Source organism: Schistocerca americana, unplaced genomic scaffold (genome assembly GCF_021461395.2).
Source record: "Schistocerca americana isolate TAMUIC-IGC-003095 unplaced genomic scaffold, iqSchAmer2.1 HiC_scaffold_103, whole genome shotgun sequence".
Taxonomy (NCBI): Eukaryota; Metazoa; Arthropoda; class Insecta; order Orthoptera; family Acrididae; genus Schistocerca; species Schistocerca americana.
In genome coordinates this window covers 175,709-196,726 of record NW_025725080.1, presented here as the reverse complement: position 1 = coordinate 196,726, position 21,018 = coordinate 175,709, and the positions used below count along the sequence as shown (strand labels likewise).

The following is a 21,018-nucleotide window of genomic DNA, read 5'->3' as shown; positions in this document are numbered from 1 at the left end:
TATCATTATCCTACGAAGGCTAAGAATCCCATGATTATCAACTAGCTACTAGAAGCTGAGCAAATGAATTTCCTTTAAAACAGGTTTAAAACATAGGGAGGTTCTGACCGAGTGGGCATGCTCTGGAGCCTCTTTGCTCCTGAGATTAGAAAAACAGTCCTCTGGGCCGGATTTGAACCAGCGACCTATGGATAACTGTGAATCCTCCACTACAGTCCACCGCTCTACCAACTGAGCTACCAGAGGCTCTGCATACTTTCTTATTCGTACTGATTGCTTTACGTCCGTCCCTGTCTTTCGTTTCCACACACTGCTACTCAGCGCTGCCATATAGACGCACAGGAAATGCAGTCATCGGCTGCAAGTGCAAACATTGCCCAGATTAAGTTTTATAATGCTCGATCGTGTCAATTAGGTTAAAAAATGCAAGTAGGAAGTGTCTGAAGTACATCAGAACACTGCTAAGTGTATTTACGAGTCCCATTCTCCTGTCTGGTTCCATGGTGTAACGGTTAGCACTCTGGACTCTGAATCCAGCGATCCGAGTTCGAATCTCGGTGGAACCTTCGTTTAGTCTAAATTTTCTGTAATAAGCGTTTCTCGCCGAGGAAGTAGCAGCGATAGGCTCAGGGGTGTAGTTTCTACGTTTGTATTAAAAACGAGATGTCTATGAAACGGCTGAATATTGGTGCGACTATGTGACCTATATAGCACATTAAACGAGTAATGCCTGTAAGAGCAAGCAATTTTACTATAATTCGAAGAAATATCATTATCCTACGAAGGCTAAGAATCCCATGATTATCAACTAGCTACTAGAAGCTGAGCAAATGAATTTCCTTTAAAACAGGTTTAAAACATAGGGAGGTTCTGACCGAGTGGGCATGCTCTGGAGCCTCTTTGCTCCTGAGATTAGAAAAACAGTCCTCTGGGCCGGATTTGAACCAGCGACCTATGGATAACTGTGAATCCTCCACTACAGTCCACCGCTCTACCAACTGAGCTCCCAGAGGCTCTGCATACTTTCTTATTCGTACTGATTGCTTTACGTCCGTCCCTGTCTTTCGTTTCCACACACTGCTACTCAGCGCTGCCATATAGACGCACAGGAAATGCAGTCATCGGCTGCAAGTGCAAACATTGCCCAGATTAAGTTTTATAATGCTCGATCGTGTCAATTAGGTTAAAAAATGCAAGTAGGAAGTGTCTGAAGTACGTCAGAACACTGCTAAGTGTATTTACGACTCCCATTCTCCTGTCTGGTTCCATGGTGTAACGGTTAGCACTCTGGACTCTGAATCCAGCGATCCGAGTTCGAATCTCGGTGGAACCTTCGTTTAGTCTAAATTTTCTGTAATAAGCGTTTCTCGCCGAGGAAGTAGCAGCGATAGGCTCAGGGGTGTAGTTTCTACGTTTGTATTAAAAACGAGATGTCTATGAAACGGCTGAATATTGGTGCGACTATGTGACCTATATAGCACATTAAACGAGTAATGCCTGTAAGAGCAAGCAATTTTACTATAATTCGAAGAAATATCATTATCCTACGAAGGCTAAGAATCCCATGATTATCAACTAGCTACTAGAAGCTGAGCAAATGAATTTCCTTTAAAACAGGTTTAAAACATAGGGAGGTTCTGACCGAGTGGGCATGCTCTGGAGCCTCTTTGCTCCTGAGATTAGAAAAACAGTCCTCTGGGCCGGATTTGAACCAGCGACCTATGGATAACTGTGAATCCTCCACTACAGTCCACCGCTCTACCAACTGAGCTACCAGAGGCTCTGCATACTTTCTTATTCGTACTGATTGCTTTACGTCCGTCCCTGTCTTTCGTTTCCACACACTGCTACTCAGCGCTGCCATATAGACGCACAGGAAATGCAGTCATCGGCTGCAAGTGCAAACATTGCCCAGATTAAGTTTTATAATGCTCGATCGTGTCAATTAGGTTAAAAAATGCAAGTAGGAAGTGTCTGAAGTACGTCAGAACACTGCTAAGTGTATTTACGAGTCCCATTCTCCTGTCTGGTTCCATGGTGTAACGGTTAGCACTCTGGACTCTGAATCCAGCGATCCGAGTTCGAATCTCGGTGGAACCTTCGTTTAGTCTAAATTTTCTGTAATAAGCGTTTCTCGCCGAGGAAGTAGCAGCGATAGGCTCAGGGGTGTAGTTTCTACGTTTGTATTAAAAACGAGATGTCTATGAAACGGCTGAATATTGGTGCGACTATGTGACCTATATAGCACATTAAACGAGTAATGCCTGTAAGAGCAAGCAATTTTACTATAATTCGAAGAAATATCATTATCCTACGAAGGCTAAGAATCCCATGATTATCAACTAGCTACTAGAAGCTGAGCGAATGAATTTCCTTTAAAACAGGTTTAAAACATAGGGAGGTTCTGACCGAGTGGGCATGCTCTGGAGCCTCTTTGCTCCTGAGATTAGAAAAACAGTCCTCTGGGCCGGATTTGAACCAGCGACCTATGGATAACTGTGAATCCTCCACTACAGTCCACCGCTCTACCAACTGAGCTACCAGAGGCTCTGCATACTTTCTTATTCGTACTGATTGCTTTACGTCCGTCCCTGTCTTTCGTTTCCACACACTGCTACTCAGCGCTGCCATATAGACGCACAGGAAATGCAGTCATCGGCTGCAAGTGCAAACATTGCCCAGATTAAGTTTTATAATGCTCGATCGTGTCAATTAGGTTAAAAAATGCAAGTAGGAAGTGTCTGAAGTACGTCAGAACACTGCTAAGTGTATTTACGAGTCCCATTCTCCTGTCTGGTTCCATGGTGTAACGGTTAGCACTCTGGACTCTGAATCCAGCGATCCGAGTTCGAATCTCGGTGGAACCTTCGTTTAGTCTAAATTTTCTGTAATAAGCGTTTCTCGCCGAGGAAGTAGCAGCGATAGGCTCAGGGGTGTAGTTTCTACGTTTGTATTAAAAACGAGATGTCTATGAAACGGCTGAATATTGGTGCGACTATGTGACCTATATAGCACATTAAACGAGTAATGCCTGTAAGAGCAAGCAATTTTACTATAATTCGAAGAAATATCATTATCCTACGAAGGCTAAGAATCCCATGATTATCAACTAGCTACTAGAAGCTGAGCAAATGAATTTCCTTTAAAACAGGTTTAAAACATAGGGAGGTTCTGACCGAGTGGGCATGCTCTGGAGCCTCTTTGCTCCTGAGATTAGAAAAACAGTCCTCTGGGCCGGATTTGAACCAGCGACCTATGGATAACTGTGAATCCTCCACTACAGTCCACCGCTCTACCAACTGAGCTACCAGAGGCTCTGCATACTTTCTTATTCGTACTGATTGCTTTACGTCCGTCCCTGTCTTTCGTTTCCACACACTGCTACTCAGCGCTGCCATATAGACGCACAGGAAATGCAGTCATCGGCTGCAAGTGCAAACATTGCCCAGATTAAGTTTTATAATGCTCGATCGTGTCAATTAGGTTAAAAAATGCAAGTAGGAAGTGTCTGAAGTACGTCAGAACACTGCTAAGTGTATTTACGAGTCCCATTCTCCTGTCTGGTTCCATGGTGTAACGGTTAGCACTCTGGACTCTGAATCCAGCGATCCGAGTTCGAATCTCGGTGGAACCTTCGTTTAGTCTAAATTTTCTGTAATAAGCGTTTCTCGCCGAGGAAGTAGCAGCGATAGGCTCAGGGGTGTAGTTTCTACGTTTGTATTAAAAACGAGATGTCTATGAAACGGCTGAATATTGGTGCGACTATGTGACCTATATAGCACATTAAACGAGTAATGCCTGTAAGAGCAAGCAATTTTACTATAATTCGAAGAAATATCATTATCCTACGAAGGCTAAGAATCCCATGATTATCAACTAGCTACTAGAAGCTGAGCAAATGAATTTCCTTTAAAACAGGTTTAAAACATCGGGAGGTTCTGACCGAGTGGGCATGCTCTGGAGCCTCTTTGCTCCTGAGATTAGAAAAACAGTCCTCTGGGCCGGATTTGAACCAGCGACCTATGGATAACTGTGAATCCTCCACTACAGTCCACCGCTCTACCAACTGAGCTACCAGAGGCTCTGCATACTTTCTTATTCGTACTGATTGCTTTACGTCCGTCCCTGTCTTTCGTTTCCACACACTGCTACTCAGCGCTGCCATATAGACGCACAGGAAATGCAGTCATCGGCTGCAAGTGCAAACATTGCCCAGATTAAGTTTTATAATGCTCGATCGTGTCAATTAGGTTAAAAAATGCAAGTAGGAAGTGTCTGAAGTACGTCAGAACACTGCTAAGTGTATTTACGAGTCCCATTCTCCTGTCTGGTTCCATGGTGTAACGGTTAGCACTCTGGACTCTGAATCCAGCGATCCGAGTTCGAATCTCGGTGGAACCTTCGTTTAGTCTAAATTTTCTGTAATAAGCGTTTCTCGCCGAGGAAGTAGCAGCGATAGGCTCAGGGGTGTAGTTTCTACGTTTGTATTAAAAACGAGATGTCTATGAAACGGCTGAATATTGGTGCGACTATGTGACCTATATAGCACATTAAACGAGTAATGCCTGTAAGAGCAAGCAATTTTACTATAATTCGAAGAAATATCATTATCCTACGAAGGCTAAGAATCCCATGATTATCAACTAGCTACTAGAAGCTGAGCAAATGAATTTCCTTTAAAACAGGTTTAAAACATAGGGAGGTTCTGACCGAGTGGGCATGCTCTGGAGCCTCTTTGCTCCTGAGATTAGAAAAACAGTCCTCTGGGCCGGATTTGAACCAGCGACCTATGGATAACTGTGAATCCTCCACTACAGTCCACCGCTCTACCAACTGAGCTACCAGAGGCTCTGCATACTTTCTTATTCGTACTGATTGCTTTACGTCCGTCCCTGTCTTTCGTTTCCACACACTGCTACTCAGCGCTGCCATATAGACGCACAGGAAATGCAGTCATCGGCTGCAAGTGCAAACATTGCCCAGATTAAGTTTTATAATGCTCGATCGTGTCAATTAGGTTAAAAAATGCAAGTAGGAAGTGTCTGAAGTACGTCAGAACACTGCTAAGTGTATTTACGAGTCCCATTCTCCTGTCTGGTTCCATGGTGTAACGGTTAGCACTCTGGACTCTGAATCCAGCGATCCGAGTTCGAATCTCGGTGGAACCTTCGTTTAGTCTAAATTTTCTGTAATAAGCGTTTCTCGCCGAGGAAGTAGCAGCGATAGGCTCAGGGGTGTAGTTTCTACGTTTGTATTAAAAACGAGATGTCTATGAAACGGCTGAATATTGGTGCGACTATGTGACCTATATAGCACATTAAACGAGTAATGCCTGTAAGAGCAAGCAATTTTACTATAATTCGAAGAAATATCATTATCCTACGAAGGCTAAGAATCCCATGATTATCAACTAGCTACTAGAAGCTGAGCAAATGAATTTCCTTTAAAACAGGTTTAAAACATAGGGAGGTTCTGACCGAGTGGGCATGCTCTGGAGCCTCTTTGCTCCTGAGATTAGAAAAACAGTCCTCTGGGCCGGATTTGAACCAGCGACCTATGGATAACTGTGAATCCTCCACTACAGTCCACCGCTCTACCAACTGAGCTACCAGAGGCTCTGCATACTTTCTTATTCGTACTGATTGCTTTACGTCCGTCCCTGTCTTTCGTTTCCACACACTGCTACTCAGCGCTGCCATATAGACGCACAGGAAATGCAGTCATCGGCTGCAAGTGCAAACATTGCCCAGATTAAGTTTTATAATGCTCGATCGTGTCAATTAGGTTAAAAAATGCAAGTAGGAAGTGTCTGAAGTACGTCAGAACACTGCTAAGTGTATTTACGAGTCCCATTCTCCTGTCTGGTTCCATGGTGTAACGGTTAGCACTCTGGACTCTGAATCCAGCGATCCGAGTTCGAATCTCGGTGGAACCTTCGTTTAGTCTAAATTTTCTGTAATAAGCGTTTCTCGCCGAGGAAGTAGCAGCGATAGGCTCAGGGGTGTAGTTTCTACGTTTGTATTAAAAACGAGATGTCTATGAAACGGCTGAATATTGGTGCGACTATGTGACCTATATAGCACATTAAACGAGTAATGCCTGTAAGAGCAAGCAATTTTACTATAATTCGAAGAAATATCATTATCCTACGAAGGCTAAGAATCCCATGATTATCAACTAGCTACTAGAAGCTGAGCAAATGAATTTCCTTTAAAACAGGTTTAAAACATAGGGAGGTTCTGACCGAGTGGGCATGCTCTGGAGCCTCTTTGCTCCTGAGATTAGAAAAACAGTCCTCTGGGCCGGATTTGAACCAGCGACCTATGGATAACTGTGAATCCTCCACTACAGTCCACCGCTCTACCAACTGAGCTACCAGAGGCTCTGCATACTTTCTTATTCGTACTGATTGCTTTACGTCCGTCCCTGTCTTTCGTTTCCACACACTGCTACTCAGCGCTGCCATATAGACGCACAGGAAATGCAGTCATCGGCTGCAAGTGCAAACATTGCCCAGATTAAGTTTTATAATGCTCGATCGTGTCAATTAGGTTAAAAAATGCAAGTAGGAAGTGTCTGAAGTACGTCAGAACACTGCTAAGTGTATTTACGAGTCCCATTCTCCTGTCTGGTTCCATGGTGTAACGGTTAGCACTCTGGACTCTGAATCCAGCGATCCGAGTTCGAATCTCGGTGGAACCTTCGTTTAGTCTAAATTTTCTGTAATAAGCGTTTCTCGCCGAGGAAGTAGCAGCGATAGGCTCAGGGGTGTAGTTTCTACGTTTGTATTAAAAACGAGATGTCTATGAAACGGCTGAATATTGGTGCGACTATGTGACCTATATAGCACATTAAACGAGTAATGCCTGTAAGAGCAAGCAATTTTACTATAATTCGAAGAAATATCATTATCCTACGAAGGCTAAGAATCCCATGATTATCAACTAGCTACTAGAAGCTGAGCGAATGAATTTCCTTTAAAACAGGTTTAAAACATAGGGAGGTTCTGACCGAGTGGGCATGCTCTGGAGCCTCTTTGCTCCTGAGATTAGAAAAACAGTCCTCTGGGCCGGATTTGAACCAGCGACCTATGGATAACTGTGAATCCTCCACTACAGTCCACCGCTCTACCAACTGAGCTACCAGAGGCTCTGCATACTTTCTTATTCGTACTGATTGCTTTACGTCCGTCCCTGTCTTTCGTTTCCACACACTGCTACTCAGCGCTGCCATATAGACGCACAGGAAATGCAGTCATCGGCTGCAAGTGCAAACATTGCCCAGATTAAGTTTTATAATGCGCGATCGTGTCAATTAGGTTAAAAAATGCAAGTAGGAAGTGTCTGAAGTACGTCAGAACACTGCTAAGTGTATTTACGAGTCCCATTCTCCTGTCTGGTTCCATGGTGTAACGGTTAGCACTCTGGACTCTGAATCCAGCGATCCGAGTTCGAATCTCGGTGGAACCTTCGTTTAGTCTAAATTTTCTGTAATAAGCGTTTCTCGCCGAGGAAGTAGCAGCGATAGGCTCAGGGGTGTAGTTTCTACGTTTGTATTAAAAACGAGATGTCTATGAAACGGCTGAATATTGGTGCGACTATGTGACCTATATAGCACATTAAACGAGTAATGCCTGTAAGAGCAAGCAATTTTACTATAATTCGAAGAAATATCATTATCCTACGAAGGCTAAGAATCCCATGATTATCAACTAGCTACTAGAAGCTGAGCAAATGAATTTCCTTTAAAACAGGTTTAAAACATAGGGAGGTTCTGACCGAGTGGGCATGCTCTGGAGCCTCTTTGCTCCTGAGATTAGAAAAACAGTCCTCTGGGCCGGATTTGAACCAGCGACCTATGGATAACTGTGAATCCTCCACTACAGTCCACCGCTCTACCAACTGAGCTACCAGAGGCTCTGCATACTTTCTTATTCGTACTGATTGCTTTACGTCCGTCCCTGTCTTTCGTTTCCACACACTGCTACTCAGCGCTGCCATATAGACGCACAGGAAATGCAGTCATCGGCTGCAAGTGCAAACATTGCCCAGATTAAGTTTTATAATGCTCGATCGTGTCAATTAGGTTAAAAAATGCAAGTAGGAAGTGTCTGAAGTACGTCAGAACACTGCTAAGTGTATTTACGAGTCCCATCCTCCTGTCTGGTTCCATGGTGTAACGGTTAGCACTCTGGACTCTGAATCCAGCGATCCGAGTTCGAATCTCGGTGGAGCCTTCGTTTAGTCTAAATTTTCTGTAATAAGCGTTTCTCGCCGAGGAAGTAGCAGCGATAGGCTCAGGGGTGTAGTTTCTACGTTTGTATTAAAAACGAGATGTCTATGAAACGGCTGAATATTGGTGCGACTATGTGACCTATATAGCACATTAAACGAGTAATGCCTGTAAGAGCAAGCAATTTTACTATAATTCGAAGAAATATCATTATCCTACGAAGGCTAAGAATCCCATGATTATCAACTAGCTACTAGAAGCTGAGCAAATGAATTTCCTTTAAAACAGGTTTAAAACATAGGGAGGTTCTGACCGAGTGGGCATGCTCTGGAGCCTCTTTGCTCCTGAGATTAGAAAAACAGTCCTCTGGGCCGGATTTGAACCAGCGACCTATGGATAACTGTGAATCCTCCACTACAGTCCACCGCTCTACCAACTGAGCTACCAGAGGCTCTGCATACTTTCTTATTCGTACTGATTGCTTTACGTCCGTCCCTGTCTTTCGTTTCCACACACTGCTACTCAGCGCTGCCATATAGACGCACAGGAAATGCAGTCATCGGCTGCAAGTGCAAACATTGCCCAGATTAAGTTTTATAATGCTCGATCGTGTCAATTAGGTTAAAAAATGCAAGTAGGAAGTGTCTGAAGTACGTCAGAACACTGCTAAGTGTATTTACGAGTCCCATTCTCCTGTCTGGTTCCATGGTGTAACGGTTAGCACTCTGGACTCTGAATCCAGCGATCCGAGTTCGAATCTCGGTGGAACCTTCGTTTAGTCTAAATTTTCTGTAATAAGCGTTTCTCGCCGAGGAAGTAGCAGCGATAGGCTCAGGGGTGTAGTTTCTACGTTTGTATTAAAAACGAGATGTCTATGAAACGGCTGAATATTGGTGCGACTATGTGACCTATATAGCACATTAAACGAGTAATGCCTGTAAGAGCAAGCAATTTTACTATAATTCGAAGAAATATCATTATCCTACGAAGGCTAAGAATCCCATGATTATCAACTAGCTACTAGAAGCTGAGCAAATGAATTTCCTTTAAAACAGGTTTAAAACATAGGGAGGTTCTGACCGAGTGGGCATGCTCTGGAGCCTCTTTGCTCCTGAGATTAGAAAAACAGTCCTCTGGGCCGGATTTGAACCAGCGACCTATGGATAACTGTGAATCCTCCACTACAGTCCACCGCTCTACCAACTGAGCTACCAGAGGCTCTGCATACTTTCTTATTCGTACTGATTGCTTTACGTCCGTCCCTGTCTTTCGTTTCCACACACTGCTACTCAGCGCTGCCATATAGACGCACAGGAAATGCAGTCATCGGCTGCAAGTGCAAACATTGCCCAGATTAAGTTTTATAATGCTCGATCGTGTCAATTAGGTTAAAAAATGCAAGTAGGAAGTGTCTGAAGTACGTCAGAACACTGCTAAGTGTATTTACGAGTCCCATTCTCCTGTCTGGTTCCATGGTGTAACGGTTAGCACTCTGGACTCTGAATCCAGCGATCCGAGTTCGAATCTCGGTGGAACCTTCGTTTAGTCTAAATTTTCTGTAATAAGCGTTTCTCGCCGAGGAAGTAGCAGCGATAGGCTCAGGGGTGTAGTTTCTGCGTTTGTATTAAAAACGAGATGTCTATGAAACGGCTGAATATTGGTGCGACTATGTGACCTATATAGCACATTAAACGAGTAATGCCTGTAAGAGCAAGCAATTTTACTATAATTCGAAGAAATATCATTATCCTACGAAGGCTAAGAATCCCACGATTATCAACTAGCTACTAGAAGCTGAGCAAATGAATTTCCTTTAAAACAGGTTTAAAACATAGGGAGGTTCTGACCGAGTGGGCATGCTCTGGAGCCTCTTTGCTCCTGAGATTAGAAAAACAGTCCTCTGGGCCGGATTTGAACCAGCGACCTATGGATAACTGTGAATCCTCCACTACAGTGCACCGCTCTACCAACTGAGCTACCAGAGGCTCTGCATACTTTCTTATTCGTACTGATTGCTTTACGTCCGTCCCTGTCTTTCGTTTCCACACACTGCTACTCAGCGCTGCCATATAGACGCACAGGAAATGCAGTCATCGGCTGCAAGTGCAAACATTGCCCAGATTAAGTTTTATAATGCTCGATCGTGTCAATTAGGTTAAAAAATGCAAGTAGGAAGTGTCTGAAGTACGTCAGAACACTGCTAAGTGTATTTACGAGTCCCATTCTCCTGTCTGGTTCCATGGTGTAACGGTTAGCACTCTGGACTCTGAATCCAGCGATCCGAGTTCGAATCTCGGTGGAACCTTCGTTTAGTCTAAATTTTCTGTAATAAGCGTTTCTCGCCGAGGAAGTAGCAGCGATAGGCTCAGGGGTGTAGTTTCTACGTTTGTATTAAAAACGAGATGTCTATGAAACGGCTGAATATTGGTGCGACTATGTGACCTATATAGCACATTAAACGAGTAATGCCTGTAAGAGCAAGCAATTTTACTATAATTCGAAGAAATATCATTATCCTACGAAGGCTAAGAATCCCATGATTATCAACTAGCTACTAGAAGCTGAGCAAATGAATTTCCTTTAAAACAGGTTAAAACATAGGGAGGTTCTGACCGAGTGGGCATGCTCTGGAGCCTCTTTGCTCCTGAGATTAGAAAAACAGTCCTCTGGGCCGGATTTGAACCAGCGACCTATGGATAACTGTGAATCCTCCACTACAGTCCACCGCTCTACCAACTGAGCTACCAGAGGCTCTGCCTACTTTCTTATTCGTACTGATTGCTTTACGTCCGTCCCTGTCTTTCGTTTCCACACACTGCTACTCAGCGCTGCCATATAGACGCACAGGAAATGCAGTCATCGGCTGCAAGTGCAAACATTGCCCAGATTAAGTTTTATAATGCTCGATCGTGTCAATTAGGTTAAAAAATGCAAGTAGGAAGTGTCTGAAGTACGTCAGAACACTGCTAAGTGTATTTACGAGTCCCATTCTCCTGTCTGGTTCCATGGTGTAACGGTTAGCACTCTGGACTCTGAATCCAGCGATCCGAGTTCGAATCTCGGTGGAACCTTCGTTTAGTCTAAATTTTCTGTAATAAGCGTTTCTCGCCGAGGAAGTAGCAGCGATAGGCTCAGGGGTGTAGTTTCTACGTTTGTATTAAAAACGAGATGTCTATGAAACGGCTGAATATTGGTGCGACTATGTGACCTATATAGCACATTAAACGAGTAATGCCTGTAAGAGCAAGCAATTTTACTATAATTCGAAGAAATATCATTATCCTACGAAGGCTAAGAATCCCATGATTATCAACTAGCTACTAGAAGCTGAGCAAATGAATTTCCTTTAAAACAGGTTTAAAACATAGGGAGGTTCTGACCGAGTGGGCATGCTCTGGAGCCTCTTTGCTCCTGAGATTAGAAAAACAGTCCTCTGGGCCGGATTTGAACCAGCGACCTATGGATAACTGTGAATCCTCCACTACAGTCCACCGCTCTACCAACTGAGCTACCAGAGGCTCTGCATACTTTCTTATTCGTACTGATTGCTTTACGTCCGTCCCTGTCTTTCGTTTCCACACACTGCTACTCAGCGCTGCCATATAGACGCACAGGAAATGCAGTCATCGGCTGCAAGTGCAAACATTGCCCAGATTAAGTTTTATAATGCTCGATCGTGTCAATTAGGTTAAAAAATGCAAGTAGGAAGTGTCTGAAGTACGTCAGAACACTGCTAAGTGTATTTACGAGTCCCATTCTCCTGTCTGGTTCCATGGTGTAACGGTTAGCACTCTGGACTCTGAATCCAGCGATCCGAGTTCGAATCTCGGTGGAACCTTCGTTTAGTCTAAATTTTCTGTAATAAGCGTTTCTCGCCGAGGAAGTAGCAGCGATAGGCTCAGGGGTGTAGTTTCTACGTTTGTATTAAAAACGAGATGGCTATGAAACGGCTGAATATTGGTGCGACTATGTGACCTATATAGCACATTAAACGAGTAATGCCTGTAAGAGCAAGCAATTTTACTATAATTCGAAGAAATATCATTATCCTACGAAGGCTAAGAATCCCATGATTATCAACTAGCTACTAGAAGCTGAGCAAATGAATTTCCTTTAAAACAGGTTTAAAACATAGGGAGGTTCTGACCGAGTGGGCATGCTCTGGAGCCTCTTTGCTCCTGAGATTAGAAAAACAGTCCTCTGGGCCGGATTTGAACCAGCGACCTATGGATAACTGTGAATCCTCCACTACAGTCCACCGCTCTACCAACTTTTTTTTTTTCTTTTTTTTTTTCTTTTTTGTTTTTTTTTTTTTCATTTTTTTTCGGACCTCCATCCACCCCTTATAGCCCGTCCTTCTGCTCGCCATTTAGTCGCCTTCGTCGGCGCGGCATCAAAGGCCTTTAATTTAAGGAAAATGAAAAACGTTGTGGATTACATGCGTCGTTCAGATACAAGCATCCATAGGAAGTAAATAGGAACTGAAATTTATTGCGGCTCCATTGCCTCGTGGTAACAGAAAACGTCAAGGAAGTTAAAAGGAAAGTGAAAATCCATTTCTTCGAAAATAGAAAAGCTTTGTTTTGAACTCTGCGAAATTGAAAGAGAACTAAATTATTTCTCGAAAACAGAAAACTGAATTTTCTTCTTCTTACAAAATGAAGCTTGAAATATTGCCAATCGATTACTTCAGAGGTGTTTGTAACTCGTGGTTCGGTCAACATGACGTAGTATTCGCCGTATAGATGGTCCGTCTTATCTTGAGTGAGTATCTGCTGAATGTTCGTTAACATGAAATTCAATCAATTGATCTAGCAGTCACTTTTTGTTTTTTTACGTTATAGTTTTGAGCAGGTAGTTGGCGAAGTTATCCTTATAGTTTTTCGTTTTCATTAGTATATGGTGGTGAGTTGTAAGATAGACCCAGAAGTCTTCTTTACTCTTTTCTGCTTTTGTAAATAAGTAATGTACAGTAGCGGCTTTTAACCAGTTTAGAGCGTTCCTTCTCGTCCGTGGGTACGGGGTATCGTCCGGCGTCAGAAAGGCAGCAGGGGTTATGTATCTGGGCGATGTTCGACTGATGAGTGCTAACTTGTTCGTGATATATTCCCATATACCTTTTACGTTGTCGCACACAAACCTGTGTTCATCAGTATCTATTAAATTACACGTTGTGCACAAAGGTGATTCTGCGAGGTGTATGTTATGTAGTTTGGAGTTAGTGGCCAATTTTCTGTTAACTGCGAAATACCAAGTGGCTTTCATTGTTGACGGCAAGTACGGACTATGGATGTTCTCCCAGATTACCTTCCAGTCGAAAAGGTTGTATTTTTCTTCGATGTTATTTTTCTTCTTATCTTTTAGAAGTTCCTGGTAAACGTGTTTCACTGTCTTCATTTCCTGTTCGGGGATCCTTGTTTGTACATAACTGTACTCCAGTAAAAACCATTTTAAGTGGTAAAGTCCGTTTGGAATATGTTGCACCGTGATTGGTGGACTGAGGTCGGCGGGAGCTATCTCAGTAAGCAGGTGAGCAGCGAGACTATCAGCTGAGTGTTTCCATTGGTGGAAAGTTTTTGATATGTATAAAGCTTGCGCCTTCTTTCCAACATCGACAAGATTTAAGCCACCATTTTTTGTGGCAAGCGTTAAGGTGTCAAACTGGACTTGAAAAATGTGGTGATGGCTGACAAACTGTCCTAAAGCTGACATAATTCGTTTTGCAGTGAGTGTAGACATTGGTAAAACTTGAGCGACATAATTGAGTTTCGAGGTGAGGTATACATTTGCGACCGTTACTTTCTGAATTTCATTTAGTTTTCGTACACTGTGTTCTCGTATGCTGGCACGAATAGTCCGTAGAAGCTTTCTATAGTTGGTTGCAATGGTGTGCCGAATGTTACTCTGAAAATCAATTCCAAGACACTTGAAGATCTTCAGCTGACGTAGTTGTCCGTGAGGGTGCGATCCTAGGCCGCGGCCAATATTGAATATTCCAGACTTTGTCCAGTTTAGTTGTGCACCCGACGCTTGCTCATATTGCCTGACTAGCTGTAGTGCGGTCTCCACTTCAGTTCTATTTAGTACAAGGAAACCGACATCGTCTGCATACGCCTTGCACACTACTCGGGAGCCATGTATGACGACGCCCTGTAAACTTTGCGTCAGGGTAGCTAACAAAGGCTCAATGGCAATCGCAAAAAGCGCCATGGACATTGGGCAGCCCTGCCTGACGGAACTGGCTATCTCAATCGCTCGGGTAGGTTGGCCATTGATGATGACTCTGGAGAAATTATTCGCTACCATCTGTTGTATAATTGCGACGAACCCAGGTGGAAAGCCCATCGAATACATGGTACGAAAGAGATACTGGTGGTTGACCCTGTCAAAGGCTTTGTCGAAGTCCAAGGACATGATGGCACATTTCAGCTTACAGACGTCCGCAATGGAGATTAAATCACGGTAGTCGCACAAAGTCTGTTGAATTTTCCGATCCTTTCCCACACTGGTCTGGTAAGGGCCAATGATACTGGTCATTGTAGATTTAAGCCTGTGGGCCAAAAGTCTCGCAAAGATTTTATAGTCGCTGTTGAGCAGCGTTATCGGTCGTAGTTTTTTTACGTTTGCTCTGCCTGAGTTTTTTTTAATTAGAACGACAATGCCGTCACAGAAGCTGGTGGGGATCACGTTGTTGTGGTCTAGAAGTTCGTTACAGATGCAAGTGATCTTCGCCTTTATGGTGTTCCAGAATTTTTGATAGAATTCGGCGGGAATTCCGTCAGGTCCGGGGGATTTATTCTTGGCACTTTCCCAGAGTACATATTCCACGTCTTCTTCGGTTGCCACGTCTAATAGCTTTTCCGCGTCCACGAGACTGACTCTGTTGCGCAAATTATTCAAAAGAGCATTCTGCGCTTGCACGTTAACTTCTTTATTGGACATCAAGGTGGTGAAGTAGTTTAGCACCGCCGCTTTAATCTCGTTGTGCGTAGTCAGCGTTGCGCCATCCTCAGCAATTAACTCCGTCAGTATTTTACGGGACCCTTTCCTACTTTCTTGGATCATATGGTAGACTGAGGTGAGTTCTTGGTGGACAGTAGTCTGGACCCGTGACCTGACTTTGTAGCCTTCTAGCTGCGTCCTCCTTAGGGTTAGGATTTTGGCCTGGATTTTCTTAATTCGTTGACAATTCTCGACAGCCGAAGTGCCGAGCATATACAGTTCCCGCAGACAATGAAAATAGAAATTGATCGTCCTTTGAAGCCAAAAGCCCTTTTCCCGTGCGTAGTTCATGAAACACCACCTAATTTTAGGTTGGCGCACCTGAGCCACCAATCAATGGCCGAATTATAAGAGGCAAATCGGTGCTCACATTCTCGCCAGGTATTGAGGAAGGCTTCTTGACACGCCGAGTCTTGTAGATGTGAAACATTTAATTTCCACAGGCCCCTGTATCGACACGTCCGTTGTCGGTCGAGAGTGATAGTACTGATGTATGCAGCATGATCTGAGAACGCCACTGGCCATACTTCTGATTGCAGAATGTTATTCCTCAAAGTGGGTGTGACATAAATGCGATCGAGACGGCTTGCCGAATGGGTCGTGATATGGGTAAACCCTGGTGCTGCACCATGCTTGAGCTCCCAAGAGTCAACTAAGCGCAAGTCTCGTACAATTCGTTCCAGTTCAAGTGATTTGTTAAGATTGGGAGTTTGGTCCTTTGCACTGATGACACAGTTAAAGTCGCCTCCGAAGATGACATTGTCGTGGCGGACGCCAAAGAGAGGAACTATTTCTTCTTTAAAGAATTCTGCTCTTTGACGTCTATTACTGGAACCGGATGGGGCATATACATTAATTAGTCTGTTGTTATAAAAAGTGCCCGCAATGCCCCTACTGTTCGGCAGTTTCGTGACGTCATGAATAATGATACCTTCCTTCACAATAAAAGCTGTACCTAATTCGCAACCGGCCCCAGGATTAGTGATGACATTATAACCTGGTATGCAATCAAGTCCGATCTCTGCTACTTCTTGTACAAACAAAATGTCTACATCAGCTGCATATAAAAAGTCTTTTAAATGTTGTAGTTTAAGAGCGCTGCGTATCTTATTAATATTGAGAGTAGCAAGTCGATAGGCCTGTGGCGGAATTGTGGTGGACTAAACAGAAACAAGACCTAAAACCAGTCCGATATCAAACAGAAATAACGCTGGAAATACAAGTCACGTCGTAAAAGCACTTTGGAAGCAATTCCAGATAACAAAAACATGTATTGACAGTCACCTTAAAGGCAGAGTTAAAAATATTCTCCGTTTGAGAAGGGAGCAGTCGTGCGTTCTTTTTGCGCGGTAGACTCCGTCGAGGCGTTAGCTTTCTCATTAACATCGTCGTCTTTGGAGACTGAAGTTACGGCTGTCACCGCTTCGGAAGTATCCATACTGTCGACGTCGGCAGTGGATTCTGTATCGTCTGCCCAACTAGTTGGCGGTGGCTGTGTTGAGGGCGTTACCGACTCGTGAGCAGGATAGAGTTTGACCATGCGGACATCACAGTCGGCTCGGAGTTGAGCTGACTGTTCGGGGTTCAGAGGTAGAGCATCTGAGACATTGTCAATGACTGATGATAAACTGGCTGAGGGATGATCATGGTTTGTGCTATCAGATGCTTTGTCACTGAGTTGTTCACCTATCTGTTTAGCCTTTTCGCGCAGAACCGGTGCCATCTGTTCTGCACCCTGGCGGGCAACTCTCCGTTTTTTAGTTTTTCTGGGAGACGTACGATTTTGTGGGCCTTGATCGGAACCTGCTGGAGATTCCCCCCGTGGAGTAGCAGCGGCCGATGGGGACGCAGCCGTGGGCATGTCGGATGCCTGTTCTTCTGTGACTACGACGGACGGCGATATTTCTATGGGTTTAGGTGGGGTCGCTTCCGGCGTTGCAACAGTCTCCATTCGCGTCACTGTCGCAGGCACTACAGTATTTTCACTGACTTCGGTGACCGTGGATATAGCCGGAAGCCCACGCGCTGCGGCGACGTACGTCACAGGCAGTGATGTCATCGCGGGGGGCCTGGCAGCCTCGCCGGCAGGCAGCTGCGCCACTCGCCTCTGCATGCATTCGGCACGCACGTGACCCGTCGAGTTGCATGCGGCACACGTTCGAGGCTGATCATCGTACATGACTATAGCACGATATCCGCAGACGTTTACATAAGACGGGATGTGCTTCTGCAGCTCGATTTTCAATTGCCGCACCCCATTAAGAACCGGGAACTTATGTGCGCTAGACCAACGTTCCGCAATATTGCTTATGATTTTACCGTACGGACAGAGCACTGCGTTGATCTGTTCACTGGTTATTTCAAATGGAAGTTCAAAAATTCTAACAGTCCGTATTCCTAGGCCGGCATGCGAAACAGCAACTTCTCCCACATTTCCATCACTATGTTTAAACTTTAGGATACCACCACAAGATTCAACGATTTTCTCACACATCTCTGATCGAGCTAATTTAACGAAAACGGTGCTACTGACAATCGAAAGATGTATCCCGATTATGTCCTCAAGTCCTATCTTTACTTCATCTTCTAACCATTGCTCAACTTCAAAAGATTTAGGTCGGACAAAATTTCTGTCAAAAGTAAACTTCAGTGTGTCTTTCCTACTCGGTTGAGACATCACGAAATCGAGTTCATTTGCAGATCACACCAAAACACTGGTAGACACTGAAGCAAGCGCAGCGACTCACCACACGTAAACAGCGACGGCGCGGCGCGCAGCACAGCACGTCCGACCTCTACCGCGTCCGCCGGCTGACTGCGCCAACTGAGCTACCAGAGGCTCTGCATACTTTCTTATTCGTACTGATTGCTTTACGTCCGTCCCTGTCTTTCGTTTCCACACACTGCTACTCAGCGCTGCCATATAGACGCACAGGAAATGCAGTCATCGGCTGCAAGTGCAAACATTGCCCAGATTAAGTTTTATAATGCTCGATCGTGTCAATTAGGTTAAAAAAATGCAAGTAGGAAGTGTCTGAAGTACGTCAGAACACTGCTAAGTGTATTTACGAGTCCCATTCTCCTGTCTGGTTCCATGGTGTAACGGTTAGCACTCTGGACTCTGAATCCAGCGATCCGAGTTCGAATCTCGGTGGAACCTTCGTTTAGTCTAAATTTTCTGTAATAAGCGTTTCTCGCCGAGGAAGTAGCAGCGATAGGCTCAGGGGTGTAGTTTCTACGTTTGTATTAAAAACGAGATGTCTATGAAACGGCTGAATATTGGTGCGACTATGTGACCTATATAGCACATTAAACGAGTAATGCCTGTAAGAGCAAGCAATTTTACTATAATTCGAAGAAATATCATTATCCTACGAAGGCTAAGAATCCCATGATTATCAACTAGCTACTAGAAGCTGAGCAAATGAATTTCCTTTAAAACAGGTTTAAAACATAGGGAGGTTCTGACCGAGTGGGCATGCTCTGGAGCCTCTTTGCTCCTGAGATTAGAAAAACAGTCCTCTGGGCCGGATTTGAACCAGCGACCTATGGATAACTGTGAATCCTCCACTACAGTCCACCGCTCTACCAACTGAGCTACCAGAGGCTCTGCATACTTTCTTATTCGTACTGATTGCTTTACGTCCGTCCCTGTCTTTCGTTTCCACACACTGCTACTCAGCGCTGCCATATAGACGCACAGGAAATGCAGTCATCGGCTGCAAGTGCAAACATTGCCCAGATTAAGTTTTATAATGCTCGATCGTGTCAATTAGGTTAAAAAATGCAAGTAGGAAGTGTCTGAAGTACGTCAGAACACTGCTAAGTGTATTTACGAGTCCCATTCTCCTGTCTGGTTCCATGGTGTAACGGTTAGCACTCTGGACTCTGAATCCAGCGATCCGAGTTCGAATCTCGGTGGAACCTTCGTTTAGTCTAAATTTTCTGTAATAAGCGTTTCTCGCCGAGGAAGTAGCAGCGATAGGCTCAGGGGTGTAGTTTCTACGTTTGTATTAAAAACGAGATGTCTATGAAACGGCTGAATATTGGTGCGACTATGTGACCTATATAGCACATTAAACGAGTAATGCCTGTAAGAGCAAGCAATTTTACTATAATTCGAAGAAATATCATTATCCTACGAAGGCTAAGAATCCCATGATTATCAACTAGCTACTAGAAGCTGAGCAAATGAATTTCCTTTAAAACAGGTTTAAAACATAGGGAGGTTCTGACCGAGTGGGCATGCTCTGGAGCCTCTTTGCTCCTGAGATTAGAAAAACAGTCCTCTGGGCCGGATTTGAACCAGCGACCTATGGATAACTGTGAATCCTCCACTACAGTCCACCGCTCTACCAACTGAGCTACCAGAGGCTCTGCATACTTTCTTATTCGTACTGATTGCTTTACGTCCGTCCCTGTCTTTCGTTTCCACACACTGCTACTCAGCGCTGCCATATAGACGCACAGGAAATGCAGTCATCGGCTGCAAGTGCAAACATTGCCCAGATTAAGTTTTATAATGCTCGATCGTGTCAATTAGGTTAAAAAATGCAAGTAGGAAGTGTCTGAAGTACGTCAGAACACTGCTAAGTGTATTTACGAGTCCCATTCTCCTGTCAGGTTCCATGGTGTAACGGTTAGCACTCTGGACTCTGAATCCAGCGATCCGAGTTCGAATCTCGGTGGAACCTTCGTTTAGTCTAAATTTTCTGTAATAAGCGTTTCTCGCCGAGGAAGTAGCAGCGATAGGCTCAGGGGTGTAGTTTCTACGTTTGTATTAAAAACGAGATGTCTATGAAACGGCTGAATATTGGTGCGACTATGTGACCTATATAGCACATTAAACGAGTAATGCCTGTAAGAGCAAGCAATTTTACTATAATTCGAAGAAATATCATTATCCTACGAAGGCTAAGAATCCCATGATTATCAACTAGCTACTAGAAGCTGAGCAAATGAATTTCCTTTAAAACAGGTTTAAAACATAGGGAGGTTCTGACCGAGTGGGCATGCTCTGGAGCCTCTTTGCTCCTGAGATTAGAAAAACAGTCCTCTGGGCCGGATTTGAACCAGCGACCTATGGATAACTGTGAATCCTCCACTACAGTCCACCGCTCTACCAACTGAGCTACCAGAGGCTCTGCATACTTTCTTATTCGTACTGATTGCTTTACGTCCGTCCCTGTCTTTCGTTTCCACACACTGCTACTCAGCGCTGCCATATAGACGCACAGGAAATGCAGTCATCGGCTGCAAGTGCAAACATTGCCCAGATTAAGTTTTATAATGCTCGATCGTGTCAATTAGGTTAAAAAATGCAAGTAGGAAGTGTCTGAAGTACGTCAGAACACTGCTAAGTGTATTTACGAGTCCCATTCTCCTGTCTGGTTCCATGGTGTAACGGTTAGCACTCTGGACTCTGAATCCAGCGATCCGAGTTCGAATCTCGGTGGAACCTTCGTTTAGTCTAAATTTTCTGTAATAAGCGTTTCTCGCCGAGGAAGTAGCAGCGATAGGCTCAGGGGTGTAGTTTCTACGTTTGTATTAAAAACGAGATGTCTATGAAACGGCTGAATATTGGTGCGACTATGTGACCTATATAGCACATTAAACGAGTAATGCCTGTAAGAGCAAGCAATTTTACTATAATTCGAAGAAATATCATTATCCTACGAAGGCTAAGAATCCCATGATTATCAACTAGCTACTAGAAGCTGAGCAAATGAATTTCCTTTAAAACAGGTTTAAAACATAGGGAGGTTCTGACCGAGTGGGCATGCT

General features: G+C 44.1%; 39 non-coding genes across 39 annotated transcripts; 20 read left to right on the top strand and 19 right to left on the bottom strand.

Annotated features, from left to right (window-relative positions):
- Positions 1 to 157: 157 nt before the first annotated feature.
- Positions 158 to 246, bottom strand: Trnay-gua. Its single transcript is given in 2 exon segments — positions 158 to 193; positions 210 to 246. It is a non-coding gene; the product is annotated as a tRNA-Tyr (tRNA).
- Positions 247 to 494: 248 nt separating this feature from the next.
- Positions 495 to 566, top strand: Trnaq-cug. The gene has a single exon. It is a non-coding gene; the product is annotated as a tRNA-Gln (tRNA).
- A 358-nt stretch (positions 567 to 924) lies between these two features.
- On the bottom strand, positions 925 to 1,013 carry Trnay-gua. The gene is given in 2 exon segments: positions 925 to 960; positions 977 to 1,013. It is a non-coding gene; the product is annotated as a tRNA-Tyr (tRNA).
- A 248-nt stretch (positions 1,014 to 1,261) lies between these two features.
- On the top strand, positions 1,262 to 1,333 carry Trnaq-cug. Its single transcript has one exon. It is a non-coding gene; the product is annotated as a tRNA-Gln (tRNA).
- Positions 1,334 to 1,691: 358 nt separating this feature from the next.
- Trnay-gua lies at positions 1,692 to 1,780 on the bottom strand. The gene is given in 2 exon segments: positions 1,692 to 1,727; positions 1,744 to 1,780. It is a non-coding gene; the product is annotated as a tRNA-Tyr (tRNA).
- Positions 1,781 to 2,028: 248 nt separating this feature from the next.
- On the top strand, positions 2,029 to 2,100 carry Trnaq-cug. The gene has a single exon. It is a non-coding gene; the product is annotated as a tRNA-Gln (tRNA).
- A 358-nt stretch (positions 2,101 to 2,458) lies between these two features.
- Positions 2,459 to 2,547, bottom strand: Trnay-gua. Its single transcript is given in 2 exon segments — positions 2,459 to 2,494; positions 2,511 to 2,547. It is a non-coding gene; the product is annotated as a tRNA-Tyr (tRNA).
- A 248-nt stretch (positions 2,548 to 2,795) lies between these two features.
- On the top strand, positions 2,796 to 2,867 carry Trnaq-cug. Its single transcript has one exon. It is a non-coding gene; the product is annotated as a tRNA-Gln (tRNA).
- A 358-nt stretch (positions 2,868 to 3,225) lies between these two features.
- On the bottom strand, positions 3,226 to 3,314 carry Trnay-gua. Its single transcript is given in 2 exon segments — positions 3,226 to 3,261; positions 3,278 to 3,314. It is a non-coding gene; the product is annotated as a tRNA-Tyr (tRNA).
- A 248-nt stretch (positions 3,315 to 3,562) lies between these two features.
- Trnaq-cug lies at positions 3,563 to 3,634 on the top strand. Its single transcript has one exon. It is a non-coding gene; the product is annotated as a tRNA-Gln (tRNA).
- Positions 3,635 to 3,992: 358 nt separating this feature from the next.
- Trnay-gua lies at positions 3,993 to 4,081 on the bottom strand. The gene is given in 2 exon segments: positions 3,993 to 4,028; positions 4,045 to 4,081. It is a non-coding gene; the product is annotated as a tRNA-Tyr (tRNA).
- A 248-nt stretch (positions 4,082 to 4,329) lies between these two features.
- Positions 4,330 to 4,401, top strand: Trnaq-cug. The gene has a single exon. It is a non-coding gene; the product is annotated as a tRNA-Gln (tRNA).
- A 358-nt stretch (positions 4,402 to 4,759) lies between these two features.
- Trnay-gua lies at positions 4,760 to 4,848 on the bottom strand. Its single transcript is given in 2 exon segments — positions 4,760 to 4,795; positions 4,812 to 4,848. It is a non-coding gene; the product is annotated as a tRNA-Tyr (tRNA).
- A 248-nt stretch (positions 4,849 to 5,096) lies between these two features.
- Trnaq-cug lies at positions 5,097 to 5,168 on the top strand. The gene has a single exon. It is a non-coding gene; the product is annotated as a tRNA-Gln (tRNA).
- A 358-nt stretch (positions 5,169 to 5,526) lies between these two features.
- Trnay-gua lies at positions 5,527 to 5,615 on the bottom strand. Its single transcript is given in 2 exon segments — positions 5,527 to 5,562; positions 5,579 to 5,615. It is a non-coding gene; the product is annotated as a tRNA-Tyr (tRNA).
- A 248-nt stretch (positions 5,616 to 5,863) lies between these two features.
- On the top strand, positions 5,864 to 5,935 carry Trnaq-cug. The gene has a single exon. It is a non-coding gene; the product is annotated as a tRNA-Gln (tRNA).
- A 358-nt stretch (positions 5,936 to 6,293) lies between these two features.
- Trnay-gua lies at positions 6,294 to 6,382 on the bottom strand. Its single transcript is given in 2 exon segments — positions 6,294 to 6,329; positions 6,346 to 6,382. It is a non-coding gene; the product is annotated as a tRNA-Tyr (tRNA).
- A 248-nt stretch (positions 6,383 to 6,630) lies between these two features.
- On the top strand, positions 6,631 to 6,702 carry Trnaq-cug. The gene has a single exon. It is a non-coding gene; the product is annotated as a tRNA-Gln (tRNA).
- Positions 6,703 to 7,060: 358 nt separating this feature from the next.
- On the bottom strand, positions 7,061 to 7,149 carry Trnay-gua. Its single transcript is given in 2 exon segments — positions 7,061 to 7,096; positions 7,113 to 7,149. It is a non-coding gene; the product is annotated as a tRNA-Tyr (tRNA).
- A 248-nt stretch (positions 7,150 to 7,397) lies between these two features.
- Trnaq-cug lies at positions 7,398 to 7,469 on the top strand. Its single transcript has one exon. It is a non-coding gene; the product is annotated as a tRNA-Gln (tRNA).
- A 358-nt stretch (positions 7,470 to 7,827) lies between these two features.
- Positions 7,828 to 7,916, bottom strand: Trnay-gua. The gene is given in 2 exon segments: positions 7,828 to 7,863; positions 7,880 to 7,916. It is a non-coding gene; the product is annotated as a tRNA-Tyr (tRNA).
- A 248-nt stretch (positions 7,917 to 8,164) lies between these two features.
- Positions 8,165 to 8,236, top strand: Trnaq-cug. The gene has a single exon. It is a non-coding gene; the product is annotated as a tRNA-Gln (tRNA).
- Positions 8,237 to 8,594: 358 nt separating this feature from the next.
- Trnay-gua lies at positions 8,595 to 8,683 on the bottom strand. The gene is given in 2 exon segments: positions 8,595 to 8,630; positions 8,647 to 8,683. It is a non-coding gene; the product is annotated as a tRNA-Tyr (tRNA).
- A 248-nt stretch (positions 8,684 to 8,931) lies between these two features.
- Positions 8,932 to 9,003, top strand: Trnaq-cug. The gene has a single exon. It is a non-coding gene; the product is annotated as a tRNA-Gln (tRNA).
- A 358-nt stretch (positions 9,004 to 9,361) lies between these two features.
- Positions 9,362 to 9,450, bottom strand: Trnay-gua. Its single transcript is given in 2 exon segments — positions 9,362 to 9,397; positions 9,414 to 9,450. It is a non-coding gene; the product is annotated as a tRNA-Tyr (tRNA).
- Positions 9,451 to 9,698: 248 nt separating this feature from the next.
- Trnaq-cug lies at positions 9,699 to 9,770 on the top strand. Its single transcript has one exon. It is a non-coding gene; the product is annotated as a tRNA-Gln (tRNA).
- A 358-nt stretch (positions 9,771 to 10,128) lies between these two features.
- On the bottom strand, positions 10,129 to 10,217 carry Trnay-gua. The gene is given in 2 exon segments: positions 10,129 to 10,164; positions 10,181 to 10,217. It is a non-coding gene; the product is annotated as a tRNA-Tyr (tRNA).
- A 248-nt stretch (positions 10,218 to 10,465) lies between these two features.
- Trnaq-cug lies at positions 10,466 to 10,537 on the top strand. Its single transcript has one exon. It is a non-coding gene; the product is annotated as a tRNA-Gln (tRNA).
- Positions 10,538 to 10,894: 357 nt separating this feature from the next.
- Trnay-gua lies at positions 10,895 to 10,983 on the bottom strand. Its single transcript is given in 2 exon segments — positions 10,895 to 10,930; positions 10,947 to 10,983. It is a non-coding gene; the product is annotated as a tRNA-Tyr (tRNA).
- A 248-nt stretch (positions 10,984 to 11,231) lies between these two features.
- On the top strand, positions 11,232 to 11,303 carry Trnaq-cug. Its single transcript has one exon. It is a non-coding gene; the product is annotated as a tRNA-Gln (tRNA).
- A 358-nt stretch (positions 11,304 to 11,661) lies between these two features.
- Positions 11,662 to 11,750, bottom strand: Trnay-gua. The gene is given in 2 exon segments: positions 11,662 to 11,697; positions 11,714 to 11,750. It is a non-coding gene; the product is annotated as a tRNA-Tyr (tRNA).
- A 248-nt stretch (positions 11,751 to 11,998) lies between these two features.
- Trnaq-cug lies at positions 11,999 to 12,070 on the top strand. Its single transcript has one exon. It is a non-coding gene; the product is annotated as a tRNA-Gln (tRNA).
- A 6,252-nt stretch (positions 12,071 to 18,322) lies between these two features.
- Positions 18,323 to 18,394, top strand: Trnaq-cug. Its single transcript has one exon. It is a non-coding gene; the product is annotated as a tRNA-Gln (tRNA).
- Positions 18,395 to 18,752: 358 nt separating this feature from the next.
- Trnay-gua lies at positions 18,753 to 18,841 on the bottom strand. Its single transcript is given in 2 exon segments — positions 18,753 to 18,788; positions 18,805 to 18,841. It is a non-coding gene; the product is annotated as a tRNA-Tyr (tRNA).
- A 248-nt stretch (positions 18,842 to 19,089) lies between these two features.
- Positions 19,090 to 19,161, top strand: Trnaq-cug. Its single transcript has one exon. It is a non-coding gene; the product is annotated as a tRNA-Gln (tRNA).
- Positions 19,162 to 19,519: 358 nt separating this feature from the next.
- Trnay-gua lies at positions 19,520 to 19,608 on the bottom strand. Its single transcript is given in 2 exon segments — positions 19,520 to 19,555; positions 19,572 to 19,608. It is a non-coding gene; the product is annotated as a tRNA-Tyr (tRNA).
- A 248-nt stretch (positions 19,609 to 19,856) lies between these two features.
- Trnaq-cug lies at positions 19,857 to 19,928 on the top strand. Its single transcript has one exon. It is a non-coding gene; the product is annotated as a tRNA-Gln (tRNA).
- Positions 19,929 to 20,286: 358 nt separating this feature from the next.
- On the bottom strand, positions 20,287 to 20,375 carry Trnay-gua. Its single transcript is given in 2 exon segments — positions 20,287 to 20,322; positions 20,339 to 20,375. It is a non-coding gene; the product is annotated as a tRNA-Tyr (tRNA).
- A 248-nt stretch (positions 20,376 to 20,623) lies between these two features.
- On the top strand, positions 20,624 to 20,695 carry Trnaq-cug. Its single transcript has one exon. It is a non-coding gene; the product is annotated as a tRNA-Gln (tRNA).
- The last annotated feature ends 323 nt before the right edge of the window (positions 20,696 to 21,018 follow it).